This window comes from Malania oleifera, chromosome 1 (genome assembly GCF_029873635.1).
Source record: "Malania oleifera isolate guangnan ecotype guangnan chromosome 1, ASM2987363v1, whole genome shotgun sequence".
NCBI lineage: Eukaryota > Viridiplantae > Streptophyta > Magnoliopsida > Santalales > Ximeniaceae > Malania > Malania oleifera.
This window is the reverse complement of record NC_080417.1, coordinates 246,736-258,476: the sequence shown is the minus strand read 5'-3', so window position 1 is coordinate 258,476 and position 11,741 is coordinate 246,736.

Genomic DNA, 11,741 nt, shown 5'->3' with positions numbered 1-11,741 from the left:
AGAGTCTAGGCTAATATTTCAATATGTGACCAACCTACTCACAGCAGATCAATATTTATAAAAATATGCTTAAATACACAATATTAACAATATTGACAAATATATGCTATACCACAAGATAGTTTAAGCTTTAACTTGAATAAGAGATAAACCAACACAATAATATTCTAGCAGATTAAATCAATGTTATATTCATAACTACAACAGATTTTAATAAGAGGATTCATAACATTCACAAGTCAAAGTAAATATACTTGGAAAATAAAGGCGATAAAGGAAAGAGTGACACCTGATTTTTTACAAGGTTCGGCAACCGTGCCTACATCCTTGCTTCAAGCAACCCGTCATGAGGATTCACTAATCCCTCCTTTAGTAGGTTGAGACACCTCTCTCCTTTAGTAGGCAGAGAAGCCTCTCAAGCGAAAACAATTCTTTCGCTTGTCAACAACTCAATCACAGAGTCGTCAATTTACACAAGGAAATCAAGAACTGATTTTGTACAAAGAGAAATCTCTAACCAGAGTAGATTAGTACACAATAAACACTCTACAATACTCTCAGAAGATATTTGCTAAGAAGCACAAAGAGATTGACTAAGTTTTTTGGGTTTTGAAAGCTTTGAACTTGAAAGAACAACTGAGAAAACATGTTTCAGCAAGAACGGCGTAAAGCAGAATTTTTCTATGTAAATCAATATGTTTTAGTGTGCAAAACACGATTAGGGTTGGCTATATATGGGTAGGTTTGAATTATAGTTGTTTGTGCTTGTTTTGGTAATATTATATTTGAGAACCAAAAAGATTTTCGACTGTTTGCGAAACTTATCGCAGCGCTTCGATCGACTGAACTTGTAGTTCAATCGCCCGAACCAACACTGTCTGGAGCTTTATAATGGCAGTAGCCATTTGGTCAACTGAACCTGAGGTTCAATCGCCCGAAGTCTCTGATGTCAGACCAGTTTGTTCAGACTTTTTCCTTCGATTGACTGAGCACTTGCCGTGGGTGCCCAAACATCCTAAAATTCAATATTCTTTTATATTAGATTCCAAAAATAATTTTTTAATCTTTTGAAATAACATTTGGACTTTGTAAAAATATTTTATAAAACTTTAAAAGGTATCTAAGGTCTAAATGAATATCCTAAGAGCTTCATAACAAAAATCAATTGAGATGTATTTACATGAAACCTAGTTTACAATACACATGATAAAGTTATAAACTAACTAGGTCTTCATATCCTTAAGCTTGGTCTTCATCCAAGCTTTCCTTTAATAGCCATCTTTCATTTATTTGTATGCTTCATGGTTTTACATTATTCATCTTTCATTGTGTTTTTAAACTGTAATACATGTAAATACACTTGATAACACAATTAGATGCCTCGGTTTGTCATTATCAAAACAAGATTAAGCCCTTGTTAGGGAAACACATCCTACTAAATACCCATAAATTTATGCAACTTTTCTAGGATGGAAAAGGTATGTTTAAGGAATAAAATGCCCTTGTGATCATCCTTAGTAAGTCCTACTCCAGCTTACCCATGAGATTTCTCATATTGGAATCAATACTCAAATTAGAAGAAGACATATCTCTCATTTTGTATTTAATGCAAGAAAATTTTTTCAAGACACGAAAAGCCTTTCTACACTATCTCGTAACTCATAAGAATATTTTATTTTATTTTTAGTAAAGGAGGGCGGCACCTCCTTTCTTAATTTTATTCATAACCCTCACTTATGGCGGAAGAATACTGTGAAAACAAAAGGACACTTGGGGCTTACATAATAACCAAATAAAAAACGTCCCATGCATCAAACCAAACAAAAGAAGAAAATAAACCTATACCAATACCAAAAGGAAACCAACTAAGCATACCTCATATAAGTCGTACCTATCTTATCCAATCTATATAAACATTTGATAACTTTAGGAAGTTGATTACTATTTGTAAACAAACTATTCCTCCCCATGGCACCTTATCGCGCCAACGCATCTGCCACTTTATTCCCTTCTCTATAGAAATGATTTATAGAAAAATCTACTCCCTCCAATACACCAATAAGTTGCTCCCAAAAATCTCCCAAATACTATAAAGAGCATTTACTAGATCTTATCCAATTTACTACAATATTCAAAACACATTCAATGTCAATACTAGTATGGCCAAATTGTTTGCAAAACTTTATTCCTTCCATCACTGCTCTCAATTCAGCTTTATTATTAGAATAAGAATCAAAATATTTTGAAAAACCAAAATAAAAGAACATGTACAGTCTCTAAGGATGCCACCACCACCCGCTGACCCTGGGTTCCCCACACTGCTCCCATCCAAATTTAGTTTCAACCTCCCTTACCTCGGTTTTAACCATCTCACAACTTGCATAATTTTATTCTTTTTATTCACAATCTGTACCTCCAGATTCTGCAAAATCCAAACATCTGCATCATTTAAATAAGTCATAACTGTCATGTTCTCACTCAAAACCCCCACCCAATTCTGAATGGACAACCACACATCTGTACTACTCTCCAATTTTACCTCAATTCTAGCCACACATCTCCTTCTCCACAATCTTCAAACTACTAAATAAGGAATCAAACCCATCAATGTTCCTAATTAAGAGTATCTGGATGTCCTATTAAACCACATTTGGACTCTTTCTTTCCAACTTTGGTGCCTAAGGAACGATATACCTACCTTCACCGAAACCTTCCTCTATACATCAGCAGCAAGCTCTCCCTTATTCAAAACATGCTCCACATCTTCTAATTGCTTCATCTCACAACAATCACATGCCGAAGCAAGTGATATCCCCACCCTTCTCACCTTTTTATCAACGCTTGAGCACTCAAAAGCAGCCTTCCACATACAGATAGCAATTTTCTTCGGTAACCATTTGTTCCAAACGTACTTTACCTAATCAAACTTTAGAACTCTAACTCTGATAGCATTTCATGCCAACTTTGTATTAAAGCAATCATTCTTTTTCGGGAGTCATAGCAGGATGTCCGAAGAGTTTCCAAGTTTCCCAACTCTTTCCATCACTTCTTCCGCTTTATTAAAACCTAGAATCCTTTGCAAATTTTCCACATTCCACACATTATTAATAACCAAATCTTTTAATCTGATATGTGAATGTGCACCATCTAAAAATTCTAAAAACAAAGGTCCCGAATCCATAAACTTATCATATCAAAATTTTACATCTCCTTCTCCAACCTTCCACTTAGATTTGCTAAACAACTCAGACATACACTGCAAAATTTTCCTTCAAAAAAAAAAATCTGATCCATGTGGCCTGCAAAGAGCAATATGTCCTCCTTTAACATATTTAGTTTTAAAAAATCTAGTCCATAAATAATTTTGTGTTAATAACTACCAACCAAACATCATAAACAATGACCGTTGCACTTCCAAAACGTTTCTTACTCCTATGCCCTCCTCCTCCACAGGAACACACAATTTCTTCCAAGCTGTCCATTTCATTTTTTCTTTCTTATCCATAAATCCCTAGAAAAAAGAAGCAAACATACCTTATATCTTTTTTATCACCAATTTCGAAGCATTGAGAACAACTAATAGATGCAGTGACATGCTCGAAAGCACATGTCTTAAAAAGCCTAGACGACCTCCTTGAGATAACAATCTACTTTTCTAGCCCTCAATTTTCTTACTGATTTTTTGAATTAAAGGGTCAAAATGACAACCCTTTAATTTACCATCCACGATCGGCACTCCCAGATGCGTAAAAGGAAATTTACCTTCAATAAAATCAGTCTCTTGTATAATTTCTCCATTCCTCTAAGCACCAAACTTCTTTGAGAAAAAAATAGTTGATCTATCTTTATTTACCCTTTGGCCAGTCCAGCTTTCATACTCCTTGATCACCTCCATTAACTGACTAACATATTTTTTACCAGCATTAGCAAAAATCACAACATCATCAGCATACATTAAATGCGATATAATAGGTGCACTAGTCGGATGCACAAACGATAAAATTCACTTCTCAGTCATCTTCTTTTGAATTAATCTAGAAAGAACTTCCATGATGATGAAAATATACGGGGACAACAAATCTCTTTGCCTCAAACCCCTTTTTGACTTGAAGAAACCCCTATAAGTGTCATGCATCATAACAGAAAATCATGAAATAGAAATACAATTCTGAATCAACTTATAAAAACAATATGGAAAATCAAGAGCATGAAAAATCAGATCTACCACCTGCCACTCCACTTGATCATACGTTTTGCTCATGTCAAGTTTTAACATCATATTACCTCCTCTCACCGGCTTATGTAATAATTTTGTCATCTCTTGAGCAAGCGTTATATTTTCAAAAATACTTCTCATTTTCACAAATGCACCTTACTCAAGAAAAATTAAATCACCCATCACTAACGATAACTTGCCAACAAGAATTTTGGAAAAGATTTTATAGATTACATTATAAAGGCTTATCGGGCAAAATTTATCAAAAGACTGAGAATCATTTACTTTTGGAATAAGAATTATATAAGAGAAACAAAAATACCAAGGCAACATATCACCTTTGAAAAATGCTCTTACCGCTTCCATCACATCTTTTTAATAATCTAGCTCATAACTCATAAGAATGATGATGGTTGAACAACTCTTGAATTTTTGGGCGGCGAGTGGCAATAATCCTAAAGTAGTATCAGAAACCACAATACCCAAGGAAGGGGAGGGGGTTTGTTTAAATCCATTCCTAGCCACATCAATCAGATTGACTGTATTTGCCTAAGTTGAAAGGTTATTACTCTTTTAATAAGTTTTCGATCAATAGATCAAACAAGAAACGAAAAGGATAAAATGAAAATACTTTTGAGAAGTTCCAAGTCCCCTCAGCCTTGAGATTGCATCATTTAGAAAACAAGAATCATGAGCTGATCCCTCCCAAGTCCCAACTAGCCAACGCATGCAAACTTAAGATCAACAGCTGCAGCTGCCAACACATTTGTGTTGTGCCCCTATTCTACCAAGAAATATATCTTGAATTTGAACAAGTCTGGAACTGATGCAGCAACCTACACCATCTACAGCTCCACTCACTCCTATTTCATAAATAAAAAAAAACAAGATTAAGTTCGCTAGTTTCGACATTATTAATTTTTTCAAAAAGTCACAAAAATTCAATAAACCGTACACTTGCCTCAAAGCTTGGAAATAATCTTGAACTATTTTATATTTCTTGGTGCAATAACATCTGGACAAAACTTCAAAATTATGGAGCAAAATATGGAAATACTATGGATAGTCCAAATGGATGAGCAGAATAGGGACCCATTTAATCAGAATCACAAATTGTGACCAAGTATATTTACAAACATCATTACTTGTTTTCTAATGGTCATGTTTTTACTTCCCAAGCATGCTACACTACTTGAAACGGACCCAGTTCTAATGTAAATTTGGACACTATTCATTAAATCCTCTCCATCCTATCTGTATTGGCGAGAGGATTTGTAGGTCTTTTGTCCCCACACACAATCTTCAAGAAATGCCTTAGTAGCACCTACGGAGGTAGTTAAGAGTACCATTAGTAATTGAATCATCTGGACACATCCGCATAAAAGATTATCAAAATTCTAGGAGACAAAACATTCAGAGACATAGAAAACACTTTGTCTTGTGCTCACCCAGCGCCGATATGCCGGGCTGGTGGCTGAAATGCTCAATGATGTTCGGCAGATCAAAGACCAATTTCCAAACATTAAACACTCTATTACATGCATGTTTTGTTGTGCTAAATCAGTGCTACATATTTCCCATATTGCTTGCTTAATCTTAAGAATTAGGTTCCAATGTTGGAAGTCTAAGAATAAAAAATTAAAATAAAAGCTTTTAAAAATTGGAAGTGCAGTGTAAAAAATGATAATGAGCATATTCAAACTAACTAAAATGTTTTAACTAATCAAAGACAGCTAATTATCTGACAAAGAGTTAAAATTCATGCCAAAAAACAAAACCAAGCTACAGTATTTCCAAAGAAATAAACCAAATTAGATCAAACCAATAAACATTTCAGAGAATGCATTTTAGGATTTGTAAACTACTGACAGTATCCATTCATGGACAAAAAAATTTTTTTGGGAATGGGATGAAAGCCTAAACTACGCAAGGGATACTTCTTTAGCATGCAACAACTTGAAGGAGCTTAAAAAAATGAAAAATAAGAAGAAAGATCAACACTGTAACTGCGTGTTGTATTATAGACTAAAATACACATCTAAAAGGAAAATTCCTACATTGATTTTCTTTAGAAGATTAAGCTGAAACTGAAGATGAGATAAAATTATTCTCATTAGGAAAAACTGCATTACACTTGTAAATGCACAATTGAAGGGCAATAAATTAAACAGTACCCACAGCCTCATAAAAAAAAATTGCAAGTACCAAAAATCTAACCAGGGCAAAGAAGCATGCCTCATACTTAATATGAAGACACAAACTATCATAACAGGAAAAAAGAGATACAGTTAGGGATGCAGAAGGGCAGAATTTGGGATGTCCTATGACATTAACTGTTAATTAGAAAAAATAAACCAAAACAAGAAGAAATTATCTGAATCTTCCTATGATCACTTGCGCACGCAAATGGTTTCACACGCCCAATGCATATGCTGACCAAAACTCAGATTACAAATGCGCATCACAACTCAGAGAGAGCAGGCGCAGAGAAAGACTTTGAGAGAAGAAACATCACCGCAGTCAAACATAGAAACAAAAAGGGAGGAAAATCAAGAGGGAGGAGATTGCTTACTGCAATGAAAAACTTTGCGGCATCCAATGAAATGGAGATAAGAGAGCTACACTCTTGAGCATGGATTCAGAAAGTCATAAGAGAGAAAAAAAAAAAAAAAAAAAAAGAGGGAGGGAGAAGCATAAATCATACAAGTGATAGAGGTCGCAGGGATCAGTGATGTTTCTGACTAGCAACAGATCTCTCTCTCTCTCTCTCTCTCTCTCTCTCTCTCTCCCTCACACACACACACACACACACATGTTTTGCTCGAGTGGGTAGATTTGTAGGATCTTTGGCAAACTTTTAACTTCTGTTGATCAGCAGAAGTAAATAAATAAAAAAAAACAGCACTAACTTTGACCAATGATCTCTCTCTCTCTCATATATCCAATGTTCTAGCTGAGTGAGTCATCACATCTTTTGCTCAAGTTGGTATATGTGCGGAACCTTTGGTGATCTTTAAACTTTCCTATTTGGGATGTCCTATGACACAACTGTTATTTAGAAAAAAAGTAAACCAAAACAAGAAGATATTTACCAAACCTTTTCTCGATCACTCACACATGCAAATAGTCTCACACACCCAATGCATATGCTCACAAAAACTCAGATTACAAATGCACAGCACAACTCAGAGGGAGCAGGCGGAGAGAGACTTTGAGAGAAGAAATGTCACCAGCAGTCAAACATAGAAAAAAAGAGTGGGTGGGCCGGGGGGGGGGGGGGGGGGTGTGGTGAGGAATCAAGAGGTAGGAGAGTGATGAAGGACCAAAAGAAAGATATTGGGGAATAATCAAGAAGAATTGAAGAAACATAATATCAAAAAAATAAAAGTTGCCGAGATGGGAATACTTAGATGGATAAGTGGTATATAAATTAAGGAATGAACATATTTGCGGTAAGTTAGGTGTAACTCCTATAGAGGATAAGATAAGGGAGGGACGACTCAGATGGTATGTACACTTGCAACGTAGGCCACATAGTGCACTAATGAGGAAAAGTGAGTTAGTTACTGTGACGGGCAGTAGAAGGGGTAATGGTAGACCTAAAATAACTTGGGAGGAGACAATGAGTAAAGATTTAATATTCCTGAATCTATCAAAAGAAATGATCCATGATCGCATAAATTGGTGGAAAAGTTTGTCTTGGGACGTGTTGAATAATTGGGTAAAATGGAAAACCTCGACTCAATGATAGGTCTCTCCCTCTATTATAATACATGTCAAGTACAATATAAATGACCATAATACCCCTTACTAACTCACACGTATAACTAAAAAAACTCAAACACATAATAATAATGCTAAATGACTAAATAACTATTAACACTTCCCCTCAAGTTGCAGCATATATATCATATGCTCCTAGTTTGTTACAAATGAATTTCACATAAGCACCTCCCAAAGCTTTAGTGAACAAATTAGTAAGTTGAAACTCAGACTTCACATGAGTGTTTGTAATGAGCTTCTGTACAAGTTTCTCTCGAATAAAGTGGCAACCAACTTTAATGTGTTTTGTCCGCTCGTGAAAGATAGGGTTGGAGGCAATATGGATAGCAATTCGATTATCACTTATTAACTCCAAAGGCTGAGAATATGGAAAACCTAATTCTTTCAACATGTTCTTCAGCCAAACAAGTTCACATGCAGTGTGCGCCATAGCCCTATACTCTGACTCAACACTCAACTTGGCTAGCATAGTTTGTTTCTTACTTTTCCAATACACCAAATTACCACTGACAAAGATACAATACCCAGTTGTGGATCTTCGATCAGAAAGCGACTCAACCCAATCTACAACTATATATATATCCCTAAATATGAGTGTGACCCCAATCCTGATATGAGAGATTCTCCCCATTGTACCTTTGAGATATCTCAAAATGCGAATTACTTCATCCCAATGACTTGTTCTCCTGGAATCAAGAAACTCACTCACAACACTTGTTGCGAAGGATATATATCTAGTCAAGTGACTGTGAGATAATTCAACTTTCTAACAAGTCTTCGGCACTGACTTGGGTTAGGCAACAAATCACCCATATCTGACACTAACTTACTACTGGGATCCATGGGTGTATCAACACGTTTGGATCTCAACAGCCCCATCTTATCTAAAATATCAAGAACATACTTTCTTTGTGACAAGATAGTTCCCGTAGGAGATCTTGATACTTCTATACCCAAGAAGTACTTCAATGGTCCAAGTCTTTGGTCTAAAACTTACTTTGTAGGAAAAGCTTTAGGTCCTGGATGCCTTTATCATCATCACCAGTCATCCACATACACAATAAGCAAAATCCTGCCAAATGAAGTATGACGATAAATACAGAATGATCTACTGCAAACCAATGGAGGCTAAACTCAAGTACTACAACACTAAAATGTCCAAAGCATGCCTTTGGAGATTGTTTTAATCCATACAATGATTCCTTAAGCCAACATACTAAGCCTAACTCTCCTTGAGCAACAAACCTAAGTGGTTGATCCATATATACCTACCTATGAAGATCACCATGTAGGAAAGCATTCTTCACATCTAACTGATGTAGAAGCTAATGACAATTCGTGGCTAAAGAAATGAATAAACATATTGAGGCAAGTTTAGCTACTAGAGAGAATGTTTCTAAATAATCCAAACCATAAATATACCCCTTAGCAACATGGTGGGCCTTCAAACGAGCCACAAAACCATCAGGATTGACTTCCACATTATATATCCAGTGACAACCAACCACTGACTTATTAGGAGGAAGAGGTACCAAATCCCCAGTATCATTATCATGTAGTCCACGCATCTCTTTAACCATTGTCGTCCTCCACCTAGAATTGGTTAAGGCTATATTAATAGCTTTTGGAAAAGCAATAGAAGATAGAGTACTAACAAAACAGTAATAATTGAGTGACAAAAAATCATAACAAACAAAATTTGAGATCGGATGTTGGGTACAAGTGCATTTACCTTTTTGAATAGCTATAGGAGGATCAATATCACAAGAAATAAGATCATCCAACGAGGGAACTAGAGGCACGGTGGTATAAGCTAGAGACGGCACTTCCCTTTTGAATCGCTATATGTATGCCTGCAAATTTAGATGATCCAAGCAACGAGAAGGACTCAACCTCGGTAAAGATATAGGAGGAGTGGGCACAGATACCAGGTTTGGATTTGGAGGGGCAAGGTAGAGAAAGAGACTCATCAAGGTTAATAGAACTCAAGGAATCATAGTAGTATGGTGTAGACTGTAGAGTCAAAAAAGGTGACATCAGCAGAGACAACAAATCAATGTAACATAGGACTATAACATCGATATCCCTTTTGAGTATAGGAATTGCCCAGAAAAATATATTTGATAGCACGAGGATCTAACTTATCCATTCCTAGAGTTAACTGATGGGCAAAGGGGACAACCAAATATACTAAGAGGAAGGGAGAACAAAGGAGCCTTTGGAAAGATAGTCGAATAAAGGATTTTACCACCAAGGATAGAGGATGACATTTTATTGATGAGGGAGCAAGCTATGAGCACAACATCACTCCAAAAAACTTTGGGGATATTCATTTGATACAATAGGGTATGATTGACTTCAAGAATATGTCTATTTTTCCTCTTTGTAACTCCATTTTGTTGTGGAGTGTGGGCACAAGAGAACTGATGGATCATACCAAAGATAGTCATATAAGTACTGAATTGGGTACTGAAGTACTCCTTAGCATTCACTACAAAGCATTCTGACTGGCGTATCCAAATTGAGTCTTTATTTGGGAATAGGAGGCACAAAATATATCAACCAACTCGGAACGATCTTTCATTAAATATGACCAAATCACCCTAGAGTAGTCATCAACAAATGTAACAAAGTACTGAAACCCCAACTTTGATGTGTTACGACTAGGACCCCAAATATCGGAATGGACTAGCATGAAAGGACTAACCAGTCATTTGTCGACTCGAGAAGCAAAGGGAACACAATGGTGCTTGCCCAATTCACAAGACTCACACTCAAGATTAGACACAAAACCCAATGTAGGAACTAGCTGTTTCAACTTGTCCAAGGATGGATGACCAAGGCGACAAAGGATTTGAAGTGGTGTAGCCGCGACTATGTAGGCAATGGATTTGGGTGGAGAAGGCGACGCCTAGAAGTAGTAAAGTCCATGATCCTCACGTCATGTGCCAATTGTCTTTCTCGTCTTCAGATCCTAAATAACCACAGAGTTAGGAAAGAATGTGACAGGACAATTTAGTGACTTTGTAAGCTTACTAACTACATGAGATTGAAAGGAGGTTTAGGGATATATAAAGCAGCAGAAAGAGAGATAGAAGAAGTAGGATTTATTGTTCCTATTCCCTTAACAGTAATAGTGGACCCATTAGCAAGGGTAACTTGAGGTAAATTTTTAGTATACTGGACATCAGAAAAAAGAAGTTGGATGCACCTATTATATGGTCAGTGGCAGCAGAATCAATAACCCAAGGACTATTAGGAAGGATACCAGATGACATACAGATTGTAGGATTGTCATTTTGGGCAAAAGACGTAATGTGTGAGATGCTTGTTGAGACAATTGATACTGTAGAAAACTTGAATACTCCTCTGATATAGTCACATTATGTAGTTCACTCAACACAAGTGACCAATGAAGAAACCATACTTTTGGGATTTGCAAACTCCATCCCAACATTCACAAACTTAGACCAATGATCATAAGATTAATTGTTGGAACAACCATAAACAAGACACAGATAAATCAATACAAGGCTGCCACAGCACTAAGAAACTCAGATGCAGCCCCAAGAAAGCAACACACAGCACTGGAACAATTGGAGAGGTGAACCACCAAAATTACCATGGACAAATCACCAAAAAACTTATATAACACTTCCACAGCCTCACGAAAAACAGCTTATGAGCACTGCCACTGCTCCAAGAAAGTCAACAATGACTGTTACTAACACTGAACAACAAC